The sequence below is a fragment of the Ceratina calcarata genome, unplaced genomic scaffold, assembly GCF_001652005.2.
Source record: "Ceratina calcarata isolate Rehan_Ccalc_2016 unplaced genomic scaffold, ASM165200v1 scaffold39.2, whole genome shotgun sequence".
NCBI classification, from domain to species: Eukaryota; Metazoa; Arthropoda; class Insecta; order Hymenoptera; family Apidae; genus Ceratina; species Ceratina calcarata.
The window spans coordinates 90043-111452 of NW_017162322.1; the positions used below are offsets into that span (position 1 = coordinate 90043).

Sequence of the window (21410 nt, forward strand, 5' to 3'; positions counted from 1 at the left end):
TATATACGTACATAAAACCGAAGGTTACGTTTAGTAATTCACACTTTAACTTATCCGTTCCTAATTTCCATGCCCATCGATTCTTGGATACACGCGAAAGATTCAATTTTCGTCGCGCAAAAGCTTTCCGATAACTTCAGCGCGGAAGTTGCCTCATCTCTTAATAAGTTATCAGATACTCTGTAGAAAGTTTTTCATCTAGGACGCAGCGAATCCCGAGCATTAATTTCCAAAGCGAAGATTATAGCTGAAACGTGGTCAGTGCTTTCGTTCAAACTCAAACAGTCTCCTTACTTTCTTCAACATTTCTGTTTAGAGTAATTTACGACTCGCTCATGAATTAATAAAATCTAATGAATGTTGAGATCGCACGGAGTTACATAAATGGAATCGTCACGCGTAGGTACGTCACTTTGAAGTACACGCTCCGTGAAACAAAAAGGAGCGGTAAACGTGTACTTCGCAGGTAACGCACGAAATATTTGATTAATCACGCGAGCGTGGATCGCGAGTGGATAGCAGTTTTTCCATTTCGGGCGTGCGTTTTAAAGAGACGTCTTTAAAAAGGGAAAAAAATAGCCCGTCCATTATCTTCGATCTTCGCCGCTCTGCTAACGAGTGAAACGGAACGGCGGGTGGGCGAAGGAACGCGGGGAGGGGTCGGACGGGCGCTTAAAAAAAAAACGCGGGAGTGTACCATTTTCTATTCGGAGCACACACGGCAAGCCATCGTCTAGCTCGACGCGTTTAATAGATCGCACGCCGACTCGTGAATTCCATCCTGTCATCCCGACAACCGTGTTTCACGTTGCGCCCCCGCGTACATACACCGCGTATAATTCCGGTTAGATATGTACGTGTCGTACCTGTGTATATGCTCTTGTTTTCCCAACGGGACGGTACACCAATGAAATGTCCTCTCGCGGAGATTTCATTCCCGTTCCCAGCTTTTGCCCTGGTGCGCCCGTAGCCGCCGCCGCGGCGGCGTCCCATCGGATCTTCTGTCATCGCTTTCTCAGTTAGGAGTATTACAGTAGCACCCGGGATGAAAGGGAAACGCCGCCGAAAAAATCCCCTGCGTGTGACAATGGGCGATGTTAATGACGCGGGCCGTGGAGTACCTGGCCGCTCGTTACCTGAAACCAGCCAAAATTTTTAAGACCGTCGGCTACGAAGGATGAATACTCCTCCATTCATACCGGTGTTTACAGAGGATGGAATAACGTCAAGGGCGTACGCGACGCGTATTACTCTGCGTCGCACGCTACCGCAAACTACCGTGTGGTTCATTGCACTTCACTTCACAGTGTGTAAGAACAATGAACGATCTGGTAACGGTACGGCCCCCTCCTTCGTCCCTCCGTGACACCTTGCGGGCGCTGGGGTAGCAGTGCGTGACTACGTGACGACAACTTCTCGCGGTTAATGGCATCAATCGACAAGTGTTACGCAAGTGTAGTGAGAGGGATTATCAAGTTTTTGAAGAAAATATCCGGTGATTCTGATATCCAGCTTTCAAATGATCGACTGTGAGTATTCCTCTTGTATTAATCGTTATTATCTCGCGACGTACGAACGCGTACACTCGGAGAGTACCCAACCTAACCTGCCATTAATTTAATTAATTTTAATGAGAGATCGGCGGAACGTATTTTGCTGTTATATTTAACAGTTTTGCCAACGTGTTATTTGTACAGAGACATTTCATGATACACATTAAACGTTCTCTACAAATATTTCGTTCCGTATCTTATCAAATGTTCAATTTAATGATATTAATCCTGTTTGAGGTAGACGGTGTCGTATCGTAGTTATATTCGAAACAAACACCGTGCAATCACTTTAGCATTTTTAGTTTCTTGAGTGTATTTTCTCAGTGGCGACTTGATAAATTTTTTATCAACCCAGAACATTGGCTATTTCCGTTTGTTCATTAGTGGGGTCAGATATTTGTTCGTCCTGAAAAGAAGGTTTTCCAAAATAATGTATTCGCGTTTGATCCCGCGTGAAACTGACGGCGTTTAGAAATAAAATATGCGGTCGTACATCTTGTAAACCGATCCAGGTATAGAAAATCGTACAGCTAACTGGAAAATAGGAATGGTAGTTAAAAGGGATGAAAGTTGTTGGAGAGAGGTAGCGGTAGGCAGTGATCGAGCGGTTGCGACTTAATGAAACTCTTAAGTGCTGACTATTAATATGGCTTTCAGGCTACTAAGACTCGTTTCGTCTTCCACTGTTCTCCGCCGTTTCGTCTCTCTTCCGTGCTGTGCCACGAGTTTCTTACACGAATACGAAGAAAATGGACGCGAAATGTTCGCGGGACCGGAGGAAACCAGCCGAGAATGGGAGTATAGGAGAGTAGAGGGAAATAGGACGCGCGGCTAATGGAATTCTCCGATATTCACGCTATTATCAGGTATGCATACAATTTACATAGAGGAAACGGCTCCGAAACGACACATCATTCTGTGGACGAATTGCTCGTTCTAAAACCGTACAGAATTTCACGATCGTATTCAAATCTAGTATTGCGAATTAACGCACACATAGCTCTTATCGTTTTAAATGTCCATTCGTGTCTCCCGCGGTTTGTCAGCTGGAGGTATACCATCCAAGTTGTCCTCAATGATTCACTCGAATTTATCTAAATAAAACGTACGAATTTCGTGAAACGTTTTCCGCGGGGTACTGATAAAGTTTAGCTCTCGCCATCTCTACGGATAAACAAGACATCGTGCTCGCGAACTTGTCGTCGCTAAATCGAGTTACCTTTCGTCACTGTTCGTTCTTACGGCGCGATATCAAAGTTTTCGGTTCGCGCAACTTGTCCATTGGATGAAATATTGAATAAATCCATTTATTTGCTTCAAACGTATAATCTAATAATTGCCGAAGCAAAATATAAGTACGTTGCGGTGTTGCAAATTTATAATTGAATTGGTAACGTCTCGGTCTCTTATAGTTTTTCATATTAATTCGGGTTCATCCGCTAACTCGATAAGCCGGGGGTACTTATAGAAAAGTCGGTTAGAGAAGCGAGATGAGCAGAATTTGTCTAAGGACAGTCGCTTCATGAGTAAATGTTCCCACCGAGTCTTGCGCTTCTATTATCCTATGTTGTCTCCGGCATAATGATAGAAAGATGGAGGCGAAAAGTGCTTCAGAATTTACATTTCAAAACGTCGGATAAACAGAAAGTCCCCTCTACCGAGTTCGCGGAACCGGCGGAGTTTTCAAAGTTGACAATCTTGAAACAATCGAAAGTCTACAACCGTGAGAATCGCCCGATATTCGTGTAAGTTTTACTCTATTCAAAGTGTCTCCCGTGGAATACGTTCGCGAGAATTTCAACTAAAATTTCAATTAATCATATTTTTCGCATTTACGGCACGCGCAATGAAACGCGAAGCTAGTTAAACGAATTGCTGAAGCGAATGAATAGTTTTTCCAGGAACTGTAACTCGCGTAGATGATCGGATTTTTTTGTTAACGTTACACGGAACACGGGAATAGACAAGATGTAATAAATATCGGTTGGAAATAAAGAGTAAAAAAGAATTGGGCAGCGTCGGACTTAACCGATGCGCGGGACCGATCGGTTACCGGAAAAATCGTTGATAGCACTTTCGTTGTTGGTGACAACGCTTTGCGGTCAGAGGCGTCGGAACCGTGGCAAAAGCACAGAAAGCAGCGGTTGAAACCAAATAAAAAGGGGACGTATTGAAAAATGGGGAAAAAGCGCGGGACGAAATACATGGGTGCTGGTGCATTGGCTTTCGAAGCGATTGCCACCGGCGATAAGGACTTCATTGTCTCGGTACCGAATCGAAAAACGAGCGGGAACGCCGGGATAGATGAAAAGGGCGAAAGGGAAGAGTCGGAGGTTGCGCGCGCGAGCTAAACGATCGCCATTTTTCCACGTTTCTTTTCTTTCTTTCTCTTTCCGTGGGAAAGCGAAACGCGGATCCCTATACCTATCCCCGATATTCAGCCGTCCACCGGCTCGCCCCGGAACGCGTCCCCGCAAAATGAGCCAGATGGTGTCGTGTTAACGCAATTTACCACTAAACTGCACGCGATTCCGACACGGCCACTGTGTAGTATTCGATCGCGTTCACTTAATTCTCTCGTACCACGCGGTCAAACGAATTCTACTTTTTTTCATGGATAGTTGCTTCTTCCTCCATTTCTTTATCTACACCGCGCGTTCTCTTTAACTTCTTCATCCTCCAGTTTTAATTTCGAAACCTTAATTTATTAAAGATCAATTCGTTTCATGATCTCAATCGTGCAATAAATTCATGTACAACAATACGAAATCGTATACGATTCTCATATAGATTAATTTGATAAGATTAATCTCCAACGTTAACATTTAAGACAAATACGGATTAATAATCGTCCCAATCCCTTCACCGGTAATAGGCCCCTCACGAGAAACGGGATTGCAACCGTATATGCTCGGCCGCTTTTGCATGCGCGATTAATGCAATACCTATTAGGGATGTGATTAGATATTAGCAAGTAATGCACGTTTATCCTTCATCCACGGTGCATTAGAATGCCCCGAAGGAATATGGATATTCTACGGTAGATGTTTTAATCGAAAAATTGATCGGGAAGGGGGCCGATGGTTTTCCGCATTATAAATTGCAATAAAATTAACGGGTTACTGGTAATGAGTTTCGGATCGCAGGTAAACACGGGCAGTAATGTTTTTACGTGTGTGTGGTTAATTGCATTAAATTTAAATATGGCTCGAGTCATCGAACGAATTTTCCGAAAATTTATTGCAACCGGAAAGTTCCGGTTGGAAATTTGAAAAGAATATTCAGAGACGCTATTTGTTAAAATTTCCTCCGACTTTACGACATATAGAAAAGGGATAGTACATATAGGAAAGTATTCGGGAGAGGTACGAAGTTTTCCGGCTGAATATTGCATGGCGGAAGGATGCAACTTGCTTCCTGGAACCCGTATCAAAATTCTTTTCAAAATGAATTCCTGGACCAAGGAGGTGTCAGAGTGGTCCTTCAGAAATCGATTTCTCCGGTGCTATCAAGGGAGGGCGATGCGACCGAGAACAAGGAGGACGATGGGAAGGTAATAAGGTGGCCGTTTGTCGTTCGAAGTGTCAAATAAGCGTAGCAGTGTCACCCGTTAGGGCGTCCTGATCTTTTTCGCCGAACGTTCCACTTCACCTGGCTCCCTGTCACATTCCACCGAACAATTCTACCTCCTTTTTGTTCGCCCCCTTCTCAAGAGATGTTTAGAATAATAAAATCGGACCGCTTCGACACGTGCTACCGATGAGCTAGTTCTTCTCAGCATTCCTTTGTAACAATAAAACCAGAAAATAAAATTCGTCCGTCGCATCGTCTCTCTATCTCTCTCTCTCTCTCTCTCTCTCTCTCTCTCTCTCTCTCTCTCTCTCTCTCTCTCTCTCTCCTTGTCTCTCTCGCCCTAACGTTCGATCGATAGAATTTCTACGGTGAATTGGTTGCCGCGACGCTTTTAGATGTAAACGGCGTTCGTTAGAGGTACTAAATTGATTAAGCCGATCGAGAAATCTATTAGTCTTTAGCATCGGTGACCACATGCAGTATCTCGGATGGTCTAACTCTGTAATCAGTAATCATCATTCGATTCGATTTGGTTCATTGATCGAGCGGGAGACCGATGATTGGCCGATTTAGGGGCTAATTAATTAATGACCGTTTCTCTGATGGTTGGTCGGTTGCTTCTACATCTTCCCCTCTTCTCTCTACACTCGGTCAAGAGCATATCGGATACGGACAATAGTTTGATAACCACTCCATACCGTTTCCGATATTGTACAGGAATTCTGTTGCGTTAACATCGCGTTGATCTAATTGAATCCTTGCGAATCGTCAAGGAAATCACATTGTCTAACGGCAATGATATATTCTTCCCTGTGTCGCTGTACGAGTATAGTTAGTTTAGATTGTCTATCCAAAATAATGAACTAAATTAGATATCACAGGTTTTAATAACTAACGTTCACCGTTGGTATTACAAGCTGTAGTTTAATTAAAGAAATAACGTTGATAGTTGATGAAACGTAATACGTTCTCATTTTACTGTAAGATCATTTTGTATTTCCTTTCTTTAATCCAGACTAACGAAGCGAAAAAGATCGGCTAACACGACTTTTAATAGACAGGATGCGAACCGCTTTCGCACTCGGCTCTTCCGTTGATTCAAAGTCTTCTCTATTTACCATTGTTCCATCGTATATATACTCTTATTCCGCTGTATATACTTTCGTAGAGCCAGAATTGGGTCATTGAATCTATTAAAACTTAAACAGCTTCGTTAAGTATATTGTGCGGGTACTTCAGCTCACAATAACGTGTAGATGAGCATCGACCGGCCTTTTTTAAGGCGAGCATAATCCCCGATAATCGCCGACGTCTTTCCTCTCGTAGTGTTCCCGTCGTATCGTACAATATAAACGGAAATTTCGATCAACGGGGAAAATGAAACGCGATCCCATTTTTACCTCGTCGTTCAGAAATCACAAGACACTTCCAGGCGCTTGTTATCTATTAAAACGTTCTACTAATATTTCTAATTGGCAATCATTTTAATCGAATGATTATACTGAATTATAAAATAAATCGTGAATAATTCCTTATTTCGAATAAAGTAATAAACGATTTTTGCAAATGAAATGGAAGCCATAATTTTATTCCTGATTATTTTAATTTATTCATTCGTACTCTTTATATTTCATTCAGCGTGTAGTTTGAAATATGTCTCAAGACTTAAGAGGTTCGCCGTTCATGTCTTTATTGAAAAGATACGGGTAAGTCCTTTGGAGCCAATATTTCTGCGGCATAGATTACGGATAGTATATCACACGGCCGGATACATGCACGTAGCAGACACGTTAAATGGTCGAAGTTCAAGTGTCGAGTTCCCGAGAGTTCCTCTATCTCGCGAGGCAAGTTCGGCGAGTGTTGGCGCTCGATAAAAGTGTATCTCTTTCCCCTGGTAGTTTATACCGAAGCCACGGCTGAAACTTCTGGCTTCTTGACCACCCCGGTTACGCTTTCTTCCGTTCGTTTTTGCGATTCCCCGCGATGCTCCGACCCGCAGGAGCTACCGATAACGATGAAATCGTATCGTCTTGCGGGTTAGATCGATCCCAAAAGAAATTTACTCGGAAATGCAATAATAATTGTTATAGAGGAAAACATTTTATAAATAGTTTATCAAATACTGAGAACAACAGATTATGGTCACATCTTTTTTCCGATGTCCGTTGTCAAGCTCGTAGGCAAGGGAACATTAGCGATTCAATCTCGCGAGCAACCAGGGGTGATTTATATCGTCTGTTATCGAGCTTACTATTTCTTTTTTACTGGGCACGGCTCGAACATGAAACAGAATCTTTATGAACTCAGCGTACCGAAAAATTAGGCCGGGCTCTGGCCCTGCTAACCGACACAAAAGTATCCCGGAACTTTTGATCATTTTATCTTTTATTAAGCTATGTAGTCATTATTCGTGAAGACAAACTTCTTCGTGCCTCCATTATGCTGCCGAAGAATTTCAAAATTAGTCCGGGAGTTTTAAACACTTTTAAGAGGGAATTGCGCCCCCTGTCGCGCGCCACCCACGCCTCCGTCGCAACAGGAAATTTGTTGTTCATTGTAATTTTAAAAATGAATAACTCGGCCGCAACTACTTTCCACGGCGGCCTAGCAGGTAAATTTTTCAGACCCCGAAACGCTTGTAACTTATAAAGCGAAAAAACGCTTTGATGAAACAATTCGGAGAGCGTAGGGAAATAAATTCAAGTAGAATCGATTAACACCTACGTGTTTGTTCCCTTCTATAAACGGGGTGAAAGTATTACTCATGTAGATATCAGGGAGATGAGCTACGCACGTGTGCGTGTGAGAAATAAAAACGGGGGAAGGATACAAGGCGGAGAAAATTAAAAAATGATTTACACTAAGTATTACAGACAGGCACGGCCGCGAGCTATGACTACGATATAGCAATAAACGGTGAATAGCGAGGCGTGGAACAGGAATCCAACGGATTGGTTGAAACTTTTACGCGATACGATATTTACACTCAAAAGCATATCAATTTTCTAACGTTACGCCCATTATGCACGCACGCACGCACGCATTTATGTACAGTAGAAGTCAAAATTATCCCGGCTTTCCAATTTAACTCCGATTATATTAAATACAGGTTCTATTAAGTGTAGGTACGTGCATATGAATTCTTCAAACGAACCGCTCGCAGTTTGATGATTAAGTAGTTTCATCTCCACATTATAATTAATCATCACATTATAAATGCAATTGGAAGTAGCAAAAAAGCTGTGAACTTCACAGTCTTGTGATTTGATTAATATCATCCCAGAGATATTGGAGAAGTTAAAGGTTGAGAAATAGAACGATGTTTCATAGACGTTAATGTGATGAATTAGATGAATGGAGTTTTTCATCACAGGAGTCTCGAGCTATCAGTGACCGATTGTGAGTATATCAATCTCTAAAATGCGTGTCCTTAACATCTTTTTTATCGCAACGGCTTAGGCGAGAAGCTTTATATCTGGAAGGATGCCTAGAATGGTCTTCGCGCGGTATTCAACTTTCACGTTCCAATTTCCGCTAACTCTCTGTAGCAGCTCTCGGACGTTAATTTTCAATTCATGTGTGTAGTAAAATTTGCACGACGGGCGTTCGTATTTCCTATCCTCGGTTTTGATTCTCACTGTACAGGCATATACACAGATAGAAACGCGCGTGAGAACGGTAAATTAACCGTGGCGCGTCAAGCGGGACTTTATAATCCGGAAATTAAAGGTGTATTATATCCGGAGGAGGGGTAGCCACTGGAGTGTCGGTGGGCATGCTCCCCGACGAAAGGTTCAGGACGTTCGTGGTGGTGGCGGCGGCGGCGGTCGGTGGTGGTGTCCGTAGGAAAAAGGAGGCCTGCTAGCTCGGGGGCCGAAGCGTATAGAGAAGGAGCAAAAGGAAACGGTGGCATGACGGGCGAAGAAGGCGGTGGAAAAGGAGGAAGCTCGGTATACGGGAAATAGAAGAACCGAGCGAGGCCGAACTACTAACTTTTCTTATAAGATCTAAAGTTTCCGCGTGCTAAGACCCTTCTTCCTTTTCTTCTTCTCCTCCACCGTTCCCTTCTCTTCATCGGTTCTCGCATTTTATTTTCAACTATTCCTCCGCGTCCCTTTCGTTGGCCACCGGCTAAACTCCAATACGCGGAAGCATTCGTAACGAACGAAGATGCGCCTGGACGTATCAGAGGATTTAACCGTCGTTATCAGATTATGCCGTACGTAATTTTTTGAAGTGTCACTGTACGATGGCGTCTCGAAATAATTCACGATTTTAGCGGAGTTTTACGCGTGCCAATCGGGTTAGCGCGATGTTTCTCATAGGTTTATAAAAGTTGAGAGTAGCCGAGACACGATTTAACCATTTTCAGAGTAGGCTCTGTGTGTTTAACCCAGATTGGACTTAAATGAGTCTACGAGAGGACAATGCCATTTTAACACACCGTCCAGGAGAAATGAAACTTGGTAGGTAAGTTTAGTTTTGTTAATGGAAGGACTCCATTATCAAGCCTGCAGATAATGTGGAAAGAGGAAGTTGCGGAAACGCTTTGAATCGAACAAATACACATCCGTACAAACAAGAGCTAGCAACTAAATCCAATTCACTTCTAATTCCCTTCGCACAGAGATGTTTCAGTCTCGTACACCCATAGTACTTTGCAAATTAAAAAGGACAGACACGTTCGAATGGGAATTACGAATTTCGGTACGACATCGATGTTTCATCCAGTGCAATATGACACTGTGTCGAAGTTGGTTGATAACAACGCTCCCAGCCATGCTTCAGGCCTCCCCGTCCAATTTATAGGCTTTCGACCTTTTCGCTGTAATCTTAGACCTTCCCCAGTCGGGCCAGGGCACACACATTTACTTAACCCTAGCATCTTGGTCGTCTTGGATCATTCCGGGCAAGTCTCGTGAGTCTCACTGAAACTCTCGACCGCATTCAGGACTGGGCTGTCGCTTCTAGGAGAAGCAGTTGTTATGGTCGAAATCACTTTTCCTCCCCCTCTCGCCTGGCGCTCTCTCCCTGGCTTCCGACTACCCCTTGGCCACCCTCCCCTGTTCCGCGGCTCTCTCTATTTCACTAGCTTCGCAGACTAGTGCCTCGATTACACGTAGCACGAATATACCGAGGCGAGGAGCAACGTTACCGCCGCCGGGCAACCCCCGAGGGCTTACGTGCTTCGAGTGATATCCGAAATACTCCAGCAATAATCCTTCCTTCCGATTTAACCTCTTTCACACGTCTTCGCGTACACACGTTTATCCCGTATTATAGTGCCAGATTTCTTGCGGGACGCTCCCTCGCCGGAACACGCACGTACGAACGCTTTGTACATTATTCAATATTCTATTTGAACTTGATAAGCACATACCTCGGCATCGCGTATAATAGAACAATTTTTTCCATGTTAAATTTATACGTCGGTTGACTCGAGTCGTTCGCAAAGTTTTTAGGTTTGATAGATCGCTAAAAAATGAAGTATCTGTTTCTTTATCGAAGCTTGCACTCAGCTCGGCTGTCTCGTTTCTGTCCGCGGCTGGAAACAAAGGGGAAATGGGACGAAGGACTAAGGACGATAGTCTTAGAACGCGCTCGTAAAAGTCGAACCGAGGCCGGAAGCACTCTCCTACTCCCGACAGATATATCGCCTACATGCTCAAGTTTAATGGCGGTTACTTATTCACATACCCGAAAGAGCGTTACTTTCACGGGATAATAAATAATTAGTTGACGCAATGAGCCCTTTACCCTGTTGACACGGTGGAACCGTACACCAGGTGACTGGCGAATATATTTGGACACTGGAAGTTTGGCGAAAGAAGAAATATCGATTCTTTTTTTAATTATGAAGGAGACATGTCCCATTTCCGCGTTTCGACAAGATCAGATATGAAAGTTATTATTTCGTATCTTCGGTTTCAATAATAGAAGGGATTCATATTTTATGGCGCTTGACGTATCGGTGCCTTTGTGAAGAACATGCAGCTCTTCGTGGCGTCGTTAAAACGTGTAATTCCTGTAATTTAATTCCACTCTGTGAAAGAAATACGATATGCAAAAGAGGACGGGGATGTAGATTGTCTTTGTAATGTAGAATGTACGAAAATTTTTCGATAGGAGAATTCTGGTTACTGCGTGCAAAGAAAGGACGGGGGAATTGATCAACGGCTGCTTTTTATTGGACACGGGGAATCCTTTATGTTGGCGGTGGAATGTTTTTGTAGAGGTGAAACGCTTCCAGAATGTGGATCTAGGAGTGTGTTTTTCGATAGTTTGTGTCGGTGTTTGGAAAGAAAGGGTATTTGACGTAGTTCACCGCCCGGGGAAACATTTATTGTATCCTTAAACAAATCCAATGTCTATAACGTTCACCACGATATTTGATAAGTACACCGCGGGCTTCTATGAAAAACGAAGCATTTGCGAATCGAATTTAAAAGATGTAATCTAATTTCACATTTCTTCCATGATTTATGATTGATCATTTGTATCGTGTTTTCGATATTCCGAATATTTTTCAATATCCCACGCATTCTTTACATTTTTTGCACAATCAGTTCTCTGTAAATGCAGTGCAGGTTACTCCTGATTGGAAATTGCTTTTTTCATTAAGCTTGTCACAGTTTTCTGTATTGTTTTGTTTATATCTTGCTACGTAAAGTATTTTTTAATTCAGTTCTTTACATTCGATTCTTCATTCTTCTGAAATCCATTTCCCTAATCTCTACAGTTTCCCGATACTTTTTAACTGATAATAAAGGGTATTCTTAGAGGAATTCAGTTTTACTGCCATTTTAGGTATAAAATAATATCGAAAATATATTTGTTCCATTTCAGGAACGACGTCACGCGTCGTTCACCCGATAATGACGCTAACAAAGTGATAATGATAAGAATAAGATAAGATTACGCGGCCGTTCCTCGAGCTTCATACTTTTAACCCGGCGAGAAAAGCACAATGCTATTACGGAGTTTGGAAGTTTCGGCCGGTCGAGATCATTTCTCGAACAGTAATCCGTGGAAAATTGACTTCCACGTTCTAAATCGACTCACGGGTTGCCGCGCGTACGCTCGCGCAACTTTTGAATGGCATAATGACCCAAGGAGAGTGCTTCCACCGTTCTATACAAGAAGTTGAGAAAAGTAGCGTTTAGATAAGACGAGTGACAAGAATCGTCAGCGCCTCGCTGATTCTCATTGCGCACGGTTCGGCGCTACTTTTGTACGCGGTTCCTGAAAATCTCCGAGCTCGGATTCCATATTTCTGGATAAGGGATTTCGCGAACTCAGCTTCCTTGCCGTATTGACTTTTTAGTATAGTATTAGGGGCAAATAAAATTTGAGAGACGCAGCAGAGAAGCAATATGTACACTCACCGTTCGTAAATCATATTGTCGAAAAATCTGACGAATGTTCGAAATTAGTAACTATCAGACGTTGTCTCAGTTCAAACGTTACACAGAATTACCTCAGACTGATCATGTAGTCTTACGTATACATTATGTATTCATTCGTATTCTCGGACAATCTCATTACGACGTGTCTTCATGATTTATTTAATAATTCGAAATTAGTCAGGGCATGGAGTCTGGCGATGGTCGGTAATCCTGTACCCGTAATTACTGTGGATTAACTTTACACTCATCTGGCGCACGTATTTTGGGGACTGTTAAAGCTCGGCTTCCAGCGAATCGATACTCGATACATTCCGTAACGAATTTCAAAAGCATTCGGGGCGAGTACGGGTCGAAGGCTCATCGCCATTCCTCTTTGCCGTCCCGATATTTCGTGTCTCTTCTATCTATCTATCTATCTGTTGAGAAGATGCAGTGCGATAGCACGTAATTTGTCGCGGCGAGGGAAGGACGCTCGATCATGTTGCCGTGAAACAGTACGGGTGATAATTACCCGGAAATTCTCATCGTTAGTTGTGTACATTGCAATTTGTATACTTGTCAGAACTTTTCGCGCTCCGAGGGAAAATTTGTCAGAACTATGTAACGTATTCGCGCATCGAACTACTTCCACGGCGTAATTATTACTAATTACACGCCTTATTGAAACTCGCGTAGAAATTCATTTCGCGGAGCAAGTGCTACCTCCCTCCGGTCTCGGCAGAGCTCGGCGCTCGCACGCGAGGATTTTATTATTCGCCACGTTTTAATTACGCGCAGTTACTCGCGGTAATTGTTCCATTTTTGTACTTGGAAACTGACAAATATTCCAAATTAATAACGCATCAGTCGTAGGGTTATATTAAATCGTTAAACGGGTCAGGCGATGTTAGTAACGTAGTAAATCGTGAACAGTTCCAATAATATTTTAGGCCTGCGATGCGGGAGTATTGTTCGGAAATTCCTTTGATGGAAATCCGGGAATCGTTTAAAGAAGTACCGCCGCTGTAATTTCACGGATATTTTAGATTTTCTCTCCTCGTAAAGCGTGCAGGGTGTACCGGGGTTATACGAAGAACGACAGGGGCGAAAATTGCGCGTCAAGCAGAGCGCTCAGTAATTATTACTTTCATTTTTGCCGGGAATAAACGCCCTCCGGAGGAGAAAAAACGTGGAAAAAGGGAGCCGAAGGAGGTGGCGGTGGAAAGTACGACGAGCCAACGCCGCCGCGGCAGTTACTTATATCTATGTAGAGGACGTGCACGTGTACACGTACATGCGTACATGCCTGTGGCTCGTCGTTATGGAATCCCATAACCGCGGGTCTATTCTCGAGTGCTTCTTACGCCAAACTCCTCGACACGGCGCTAATGTTCCCGGGCATAACAGCAAGGACCAGAATTCACTTCTTCCGTCCTTTTCTTCCGCACCACTTATCGCGTTAACCACCTTAATGGCGCCGATTCATTTTTTTCGCCTCCGTTCGCGTTCAATTAAAGTCAATTTTTACAATTATCCAACGTTTTCTCATAAATAGTTTCGCAACGTTCTTCGACGGTTCGATCTTTTTTTTTCTCATTTCGAATTGAACCTGGTTCTCGTGATACTTTTCCGGAGAGCTGTGGTCGGAGTGTCGTAAATATATGAGGACGAAAAGAACGACGTAAGTTCCTCGTAAGACACTGGTTCTCATCTGTATACCAGCACCAGTTGGCGCATGCATCATCCTCGGCGTTTTCTACCATGTTATTCCATTCCGGCGGCGTAATCTGCATTCTCCATTTTACGTAGTAGAAATATCGGGAGAACGTGGCCAGCCTGGTTTCACTGCCAAACTCTTTCGGACATCATGCCAGCCACTAGGTACTAGCTGGCTACATGTATTCTCATTCAAAACTTTTTCATAAATATGATTACCGCCGATCACTTCTTCCGACTCCACACTTTGTCAGCGAAACGATCCTCTTGTTCAACGCGGATGTTTTCGATCTTATTGCAATATTTTGTTTAACCACTGAGATGAATAAGAAATTATTCTACGCGAAACTTCCGTGTCTATTATCGCGAATGTTGTAAACGTTATGAATAAAACGTTATGCGAATTGGCCAGTCGGGTGTAAGAGAAAGTTTAGGTTTATAAGCTACACAGCTGCGGTATAATTTGTGGATGTTGGCTTTGGTGCAACAACGTATCGAAGCGAGAGAGTACGTAAATATTTGGAAGTTGATGGAGGGTACTCTGAATAATACCAATTCGAATTTCGAGATTGTTAGGTATAGAGAGAGGCAACGAAAACAATAATACATTAAACGTCTCGCCATTTTATCCTCCCGTGTGTAATTCTGAAAGATGATTTCATCGTTTCGACCGTCATAGAAGATTTTCGCTGAACTATCGGCTTACAACGGCTGTTCCAGCCGTAGAAACTGCGGTTGTTGTTCGAAGGTTTCAAAGTTGGAAGACGTGTCGTAAAGAAAGTTAGGATCCAGGAAAGTAACTTGGAAAATTAAGTGCAATTTTCCTGCTACCGACAAGTTAGAGCCTAGAGCAAATTTCGTGGCAGTTGCCGAATTTCCATCCACTTGAGAGTCAGCGCGTGTATGGTAATACGATTCGGGAGAATACTCGCTAGAATCATTAACCGCGTTTCACTTTCAATCGATACTTAATTTTCGGAGTTAGACCAAAGATTACTGCTGGTCCGATCTTAGTTCGGTTTAGCCGGTAACGAATAGCGGTTGCTCTCGTTACCGCCGAATTTCGTACGGGGATAGAACTAACGCTTAGATAACGGTTGTTAACGCTAATCTATAGCTTTCACTATGATATTGAAATGGAATCTACCCTTCCATGCGTGATATCATTGTTTTTTTGGTAACTACATTTTTTGCTGGACATTATTGTTTTCCAATACACTGTTCGAGGTTTTAATTAATACAGTAACATTGAATAAGAATAATTAAAAAATGGTAATATAAGAATTATATAGCACTTAAAACATTGAAGCTTTGCATGTTTTCACATTGTGTTGTATTTAGAAGTTTTTGCCAGGAGCAAATAAAGTGTATAACGATCGATCTGATCGTTTTTTGAGATGGTCAACGTTAAGCAGTGGGGGGAGGGTGTAAGAGGATTGGAATGCAGACGCGAATTATATTTCATCGCAATAAGATCGATATCCAATTATCATTCCAAACAGAACGTCGTCGAGCATTGTTGTCCACCGCGGGAATAATTGAGTGGTGAACGTGTGCAACGTCACGTCGTCGGGAATAATGCCCGTCTAATTATACCCCGTTTGTGGCCACCGAAATTGCATCGTTTTAATTTCCACCAATTACAACGGTAGCACTCGCGTCCGGCCCGGTTCGGCCTGTCCCGTCCCGCTTTTCGTCCCCGGCTCGCCGCGAGTTTGTCTGAATTCTGCGCATCGTTTCGCGTGATCGCCGATAACCGACACGTGTGTACGTAGTACAATAAGCGTGGAAACCCGATTTTGGCTCGTGGCGCGCGATGATGTCAGTTTTAATGCGCGACCCCCCTGCATTTTGAACGCTTTACCGGCTCTCGAATGAATGAAATCCGAATGACATGAAGAATTTACGAAACGCTCCGCGAAATCTAACTGAAGCGTGAGCCTGAATCATTTATTTCGCAAACTTCATTTTCGTGCGACGAACGCGCCAGGTTAAATGTTTAAACGGGCGGGAAGAATTATTACCGGAATCGCGCCTCGCCGACGGACTTATGGCCCGCGTTCATTTTTATCCCTTCTCATTAGCGGTGAAACAAGATAATTAGTGAAAATTTGACGTTCCAGATAGCGTTTTGAGCAGGTAGCTCGCCGCGTATCAACGCGGAATGTTTGTTGGTACTTTGTTTCGCGTGTAGCTGCTAGATCTGCAGCAGGTTCGCCGTCCTTTGTTGTAGAGCCTGCCGCGCGGAACAGATTGAATTTATCAACGAAATAAACAGCTATCTATTAACGAGATACATACATTCAAACCCAGTGAATCTGCAGAAACCGTGACAGATCCGAAACGTTCCCACCGTATATTGCGTTTCATTTGTTACTCGCATTTCATTCATTATTCTTTCCCGTCCCGTTATTTCGCAGCTTGTCGCAAATCGAGTATGTGCCATTTAAACGGCGGCACGATCGTCGCGAATTAATTAAAACCACTCTCATTCATAATGTTTCGACCTGGAACTAGGAACATATAAAAAGTTGTTACTTTTGAATCTTTAAGAAGTTTACAAGATTTCAGTTCCTCAGAGATATACTTTGCTGTCTGAACCAATAAAGGCCGGAATATAAGTTTATAATGAAGAAACTTTCTTCTTCGAGGTTAAAAGTATTAAGTTGGAGATAAGAACAAAATAGCTTCGTTCCTCCTTTTCTGCGCGGAACATACGGAGTCCGACGATTGACGATACATTAATTATTTCACCGGTATTAACGATTGCGTTCCACCATTTTCAGCTTCTTTGTTAAAAACTATACAATAGGAGTCTAAGCTCAAAGAGTCGCAGTTTAAAAGTTATATCGCTACAGGATAAAAAGAAAAAAAAACAAATACTTTGCTTTACGCGCGCAGCGTAAGATCTCGTTCTCCCCAGGTGAAGTTGTTAATATTGTACAATGGACGTTTGCAGTTGTACACGGGTAAGAATGGTCAGAAATATGACGTAAATAACGTTTAAAATGTTTCATTAGAATAAGGCAAAGTAGCTTTCAGGAAACAGTCGTTTAACGAAACTGTAAGGAAAAGCTTTTGTACATAGAATGCGAGATTTCGTGGACCCCTTTTGTGTTACCGGTCTTTGCTTTTTCCACCCCGGTACACCGCGCCGAGCTCTCTCTACCACGTTCTAAGTAGTGTAACCTCAAAGGGCAAAGTGAAACAGTGGAGATGTTAGTTGCTACAAAGGATACTGCCTCCCACATCCTTCCACGCACCTCGCGTTCTTCCGTTATTGTCTCACGACTCCGCAGTGGCTGTTTCACGTATAGCTAGAAAAATAACACCCGGACTGAGCAGCTCCGTCTAACATCTATTCCGTGACGAGAACGTATGCGGACGGTGGATTTATTACATGAAATGAGAGTCGAGAGTCGTCGTACGGATTCGTCGTACGAATTTTCCATACGGAATATAATCCAATATAAGACACAGAAAAATGTACGGTACTATAATTTTTAAGGTAGCTTTATTTTTCAACCACGTTTCACTGTACAGTTTAACGTAACGTGATTGCACGAACGTAGCGTCGTGTTCAACCGACGGACGTATAACATTTCCTTGATTCGTATCAATGAAAACAACCACGGTCGAAATATTTAATTAGTACCACGGCGTTTAACGCGTCCGCGTTTCGACGAATGCGCTTGAAAACGCGACGGTAAATCGGCGTCGGGTGTCTGCCAGTCGACGCTCGTAGTAATAATTAGCAACGATTGTTTAATCTCGATTTTTCTTGTTGCGATGATTCATCGAGAACGTCGCCGTTCTATTTAAAATGTTCAATCATAAGGAACGAGTAAAACCCAAGAGGAACGTAACTCACGTGATTGAGAATTTCTGGGCGAGGTATTTGTTCGTCCACACTTGCCCCATCTGCGTCTCTCTGCTGCGAGCCCTCGGCGCGCCGAGCAGCCCCTGCCCTCGCAACCCCTTTCGCCCGGCTCTCTTCCTTCCTTCCTTCCTTCCTTCCTCCACCGTCATCGTTGCCTCTTCCTTTATTCTCTCAAATATACAGATTCGATCCACGCAAACCAGCCTGGAAAGAGGACGTGTGGGTGACTGCATGTAATTATTCTAATGCGACGCACGGGCTTGGAAAGTACATTTGAATAGGTTTCGCTATATATTTTCACTGTTTTTCTTCTTTTTACCGTGACTGTCTCGCGGTATCAGCCAGCTATTGCGAAATTATTAACCGACGCGATATATCGGCCCGATAATAAATCGATGCCCAACTATCTTTTAGTACCACATCGTATTTTAGTTAATTTCAACACGTAATTATAATTACAACCTTTCCAAGAATTACGCGTATCACGTTACGTCAGCTAGGATAATATTTTCATTCCGAGCTTCTACCGAATCAATTCGTGCAAATATGTACAACTGTACCGTGTATTCATACGTATAATATTCCTGGAAATCATTTTTCCTTTACTTCTATTAATCAGCAGGAAGATTAAAAATTGAACAGCGAATAAAACTCCTCGTTGCTTACGCCGTTATTAATCAGTGACGAATCATAGGCTCTGACTAATATTTTCGTGTTAGCAGAGAGCTGACTGCGCTGTTTACGTCTGCGAATTTGATACGACGAAACGATTACACGTATTTCAAATCGTATAAGTTGATGCAATTATTTAACAAAATGTCCCTGGCCCGTCCCGAAATAATATAATGTCAACGTTCCGGGAACATTTTCATTTCGATAGCAGATGTGTCAGTGGCGAACTAATGGACTCGCTTTCTACATGAAATTGAATTATAACGCTGGAGTAGTTTGCGGCTTTGCCGCGTAACAAGATTTAATAAAGCAGTCTGCGTAATAATATGGTATAGCAATAACACATGCAGTACATTACTGCGTTATACGTCGGGCCGCGTGGATACATCGAGGAGAGATATTACCGCACCGAAATTACAATATCAGTTAGTCGAAGATAGACAAAACTTATTGCGAGGCATCAGCGTAATCAGCCCTTTTTGCTCGACGTCTCCTGCCAACGAACATAACGCCTTTCTCGGTTATGCGATAGTATTCCCTTATAGCTCCGGCTAAATTCTCAACTAAATTTCCTCGTTGAATTCCTTATTAGCTATTAATACGTCTAACTTCTTGCAATCAGAGAAATTAAACTGTAATTTAATTATACGATATTTACCTCGTCTCTTTTTGAAATTCAATTTTATTAACAGACGAAAATGTAATAGTTGAATGTTATGATTGTAAGGCACTTATGATCTATAGATGGCAATTTAATTTCTAATGGATCGGTGTTCTCGACGTAAGTACATCCTTCTAGATGCATTCGAAAATGCATTAAAAATGTCAAAGCGAATATTGGTGCGTCGGTGTTCCTTTTCATTTTTTTCTCATCCGGTTGAACCATCAGATTCCGCAGACGGCTTTTCACGGGAAATTCGAAGAAAAAGAGGGAAAATGTCCGGGAAGAACAGCTCGCAAGTTGCTTTTCCGGTCTTGATGCTCGGCACGTAGCTATATCTACAAGACGACACACCTTTATCTACGTCGTCGCTGATAAATCTTACACGTTTTCTATATGAAGAGTTATTAGCGTTATAATCATTAAGATACATCGTCTATAAATCTTTACATTCCTAAATCCTTGTCGCCTGCCAGTCACCGAGAAATCATTGATTAAATCATATATGAAACGATACGATAAATCACGAATAATTTCGGTACAATTGAAAAATGGGGATTCTTCAAATTTCTTCGATTATTAAATTTAATTCATTTGAGCGTTCCGTTCGGTTCTAAGTTTGGTAATACGCCTTAAAACTTATGACCGATGGTGGTGGTAGTGGTAGTGGTGAAGAGTGAATTGCACGGATTCTGGCACAAGTTAAATGTAGAATTCTCATCAATCGATGCCAGGAACTTCTCAATGTATATGTTTTACATACAAAACGCATTAGACGAATATGATTGAGTACACTTTTTCTTGGGAACGGCGTGCACTTGAAGGGTTCCAACGTTCTCGTTACACAGTGCAGTTATATAAATATATAGTAGCATTCTAAGGGAGCCGTCGAATAAATCTTCGACTATAATCCGCAGTTAGAGGAAAGTACTTGTTCAATTAAAAGTAACTTCAGGGGATTCGAAATCATGCCGCGATGGGAAACTTTTGGATAGCAGTGTACGTATATATAGGCAGGCAGTAAAGGGAGATGGATAGTTTCGTCGAACAGACAGCAGCGCGGTTCGGTGTAAGATGAGTGGTGTAAAGTTGAAGATTGCGATAGCGGTGAAACAGAAGGTTCGCCCCAAAAGGGAGAAGGTCTGAAAGGAAGGAAGGAAGGAAGAAAGATCAGGAAGGAACAGGTAATTCCGGAGGGCTTAACGCGTCCCAATTTTCGGGCCAGTAAATTCCAATAACGTCCGATGCCCTTAAACTCTTCGTACATCACGTCCCATGAACCGTCGGCCAATTTATAACAGTGGAATTCGGGGTTATCGATATCCATTGCTAGTTTTTGCGCTCTTCGGATCTCCTTACTCTCTTTCTTCGTCGGACCTCCTTTTTACCCGCGTTTTAAAATCGCGCCCGTTGCATGCCTCGCATAATTTTCGGCGTTACAACTCCGCGATAGGATGATCTCTCACGATCCTTATCCATGTACAATGGCGGTTCTCGGTCAGAAATTTCAGGTCGGGGATGAAACCTTGCTTTCTATATCTCCAAGGGATCGATTGTCAACGTACCGACGAGAAATCGTCGCGGTGAATGCTGCGGTCTGACGATGCATACAAGCCGGTATGCGCAGGACACCGTGGCGCCGGACCCGATGCGAACAAGGTTCGAACCAATAACTTGCGCAACGCTTTGAACGGTCCCCTCGGTTTGCGGCTTTGTGACTAAATAGTAATATCGGCAATAGCCGCGGTACCACCATTCTGCGCCGCGTTTGCAACATGGCAAAGCGGCGGTGGTTCTGGTTATACCGGTGCGTATAGAGGCGTCACTCTCCATCTTCGTGCGACGCTTTACGCCGTCCCACAATGATTAATCGCGTTAAGGATGCGATAAGCCACTAATTAGGACGGCAGAATGCATGCGCGGCTGTAAGCGCGACTCTGATTCCGTTCTTGTACGAAAATTACACCAAT

General features: G+C 42.9%; 1 long non-coding RNA gene across 1 annotated transcript in view; it reads left to right on the forward strand.

The window, feature by feature from the left end:
- The first annotated feature begins 1137 nt into the window (after positions 1 to 1137).
- The window catches only part of LOC113464478 (uncharacterized), a 78729-nt gene continuing 58456 nt past the window's right edge, over positions 1138 to 21410 (forward strand). The window contains exons 1-2 of the long non-coding RNA XR_003389336.1: positions 1138 to 1529; positions 2211 to 2419. This is a non-coding gene — a long non-coding RNA (uncharacterized LOC113464478). The remainder of the gene's footprint in view (positions 1530 to 2210; positions 2420 to 21410) is intronic.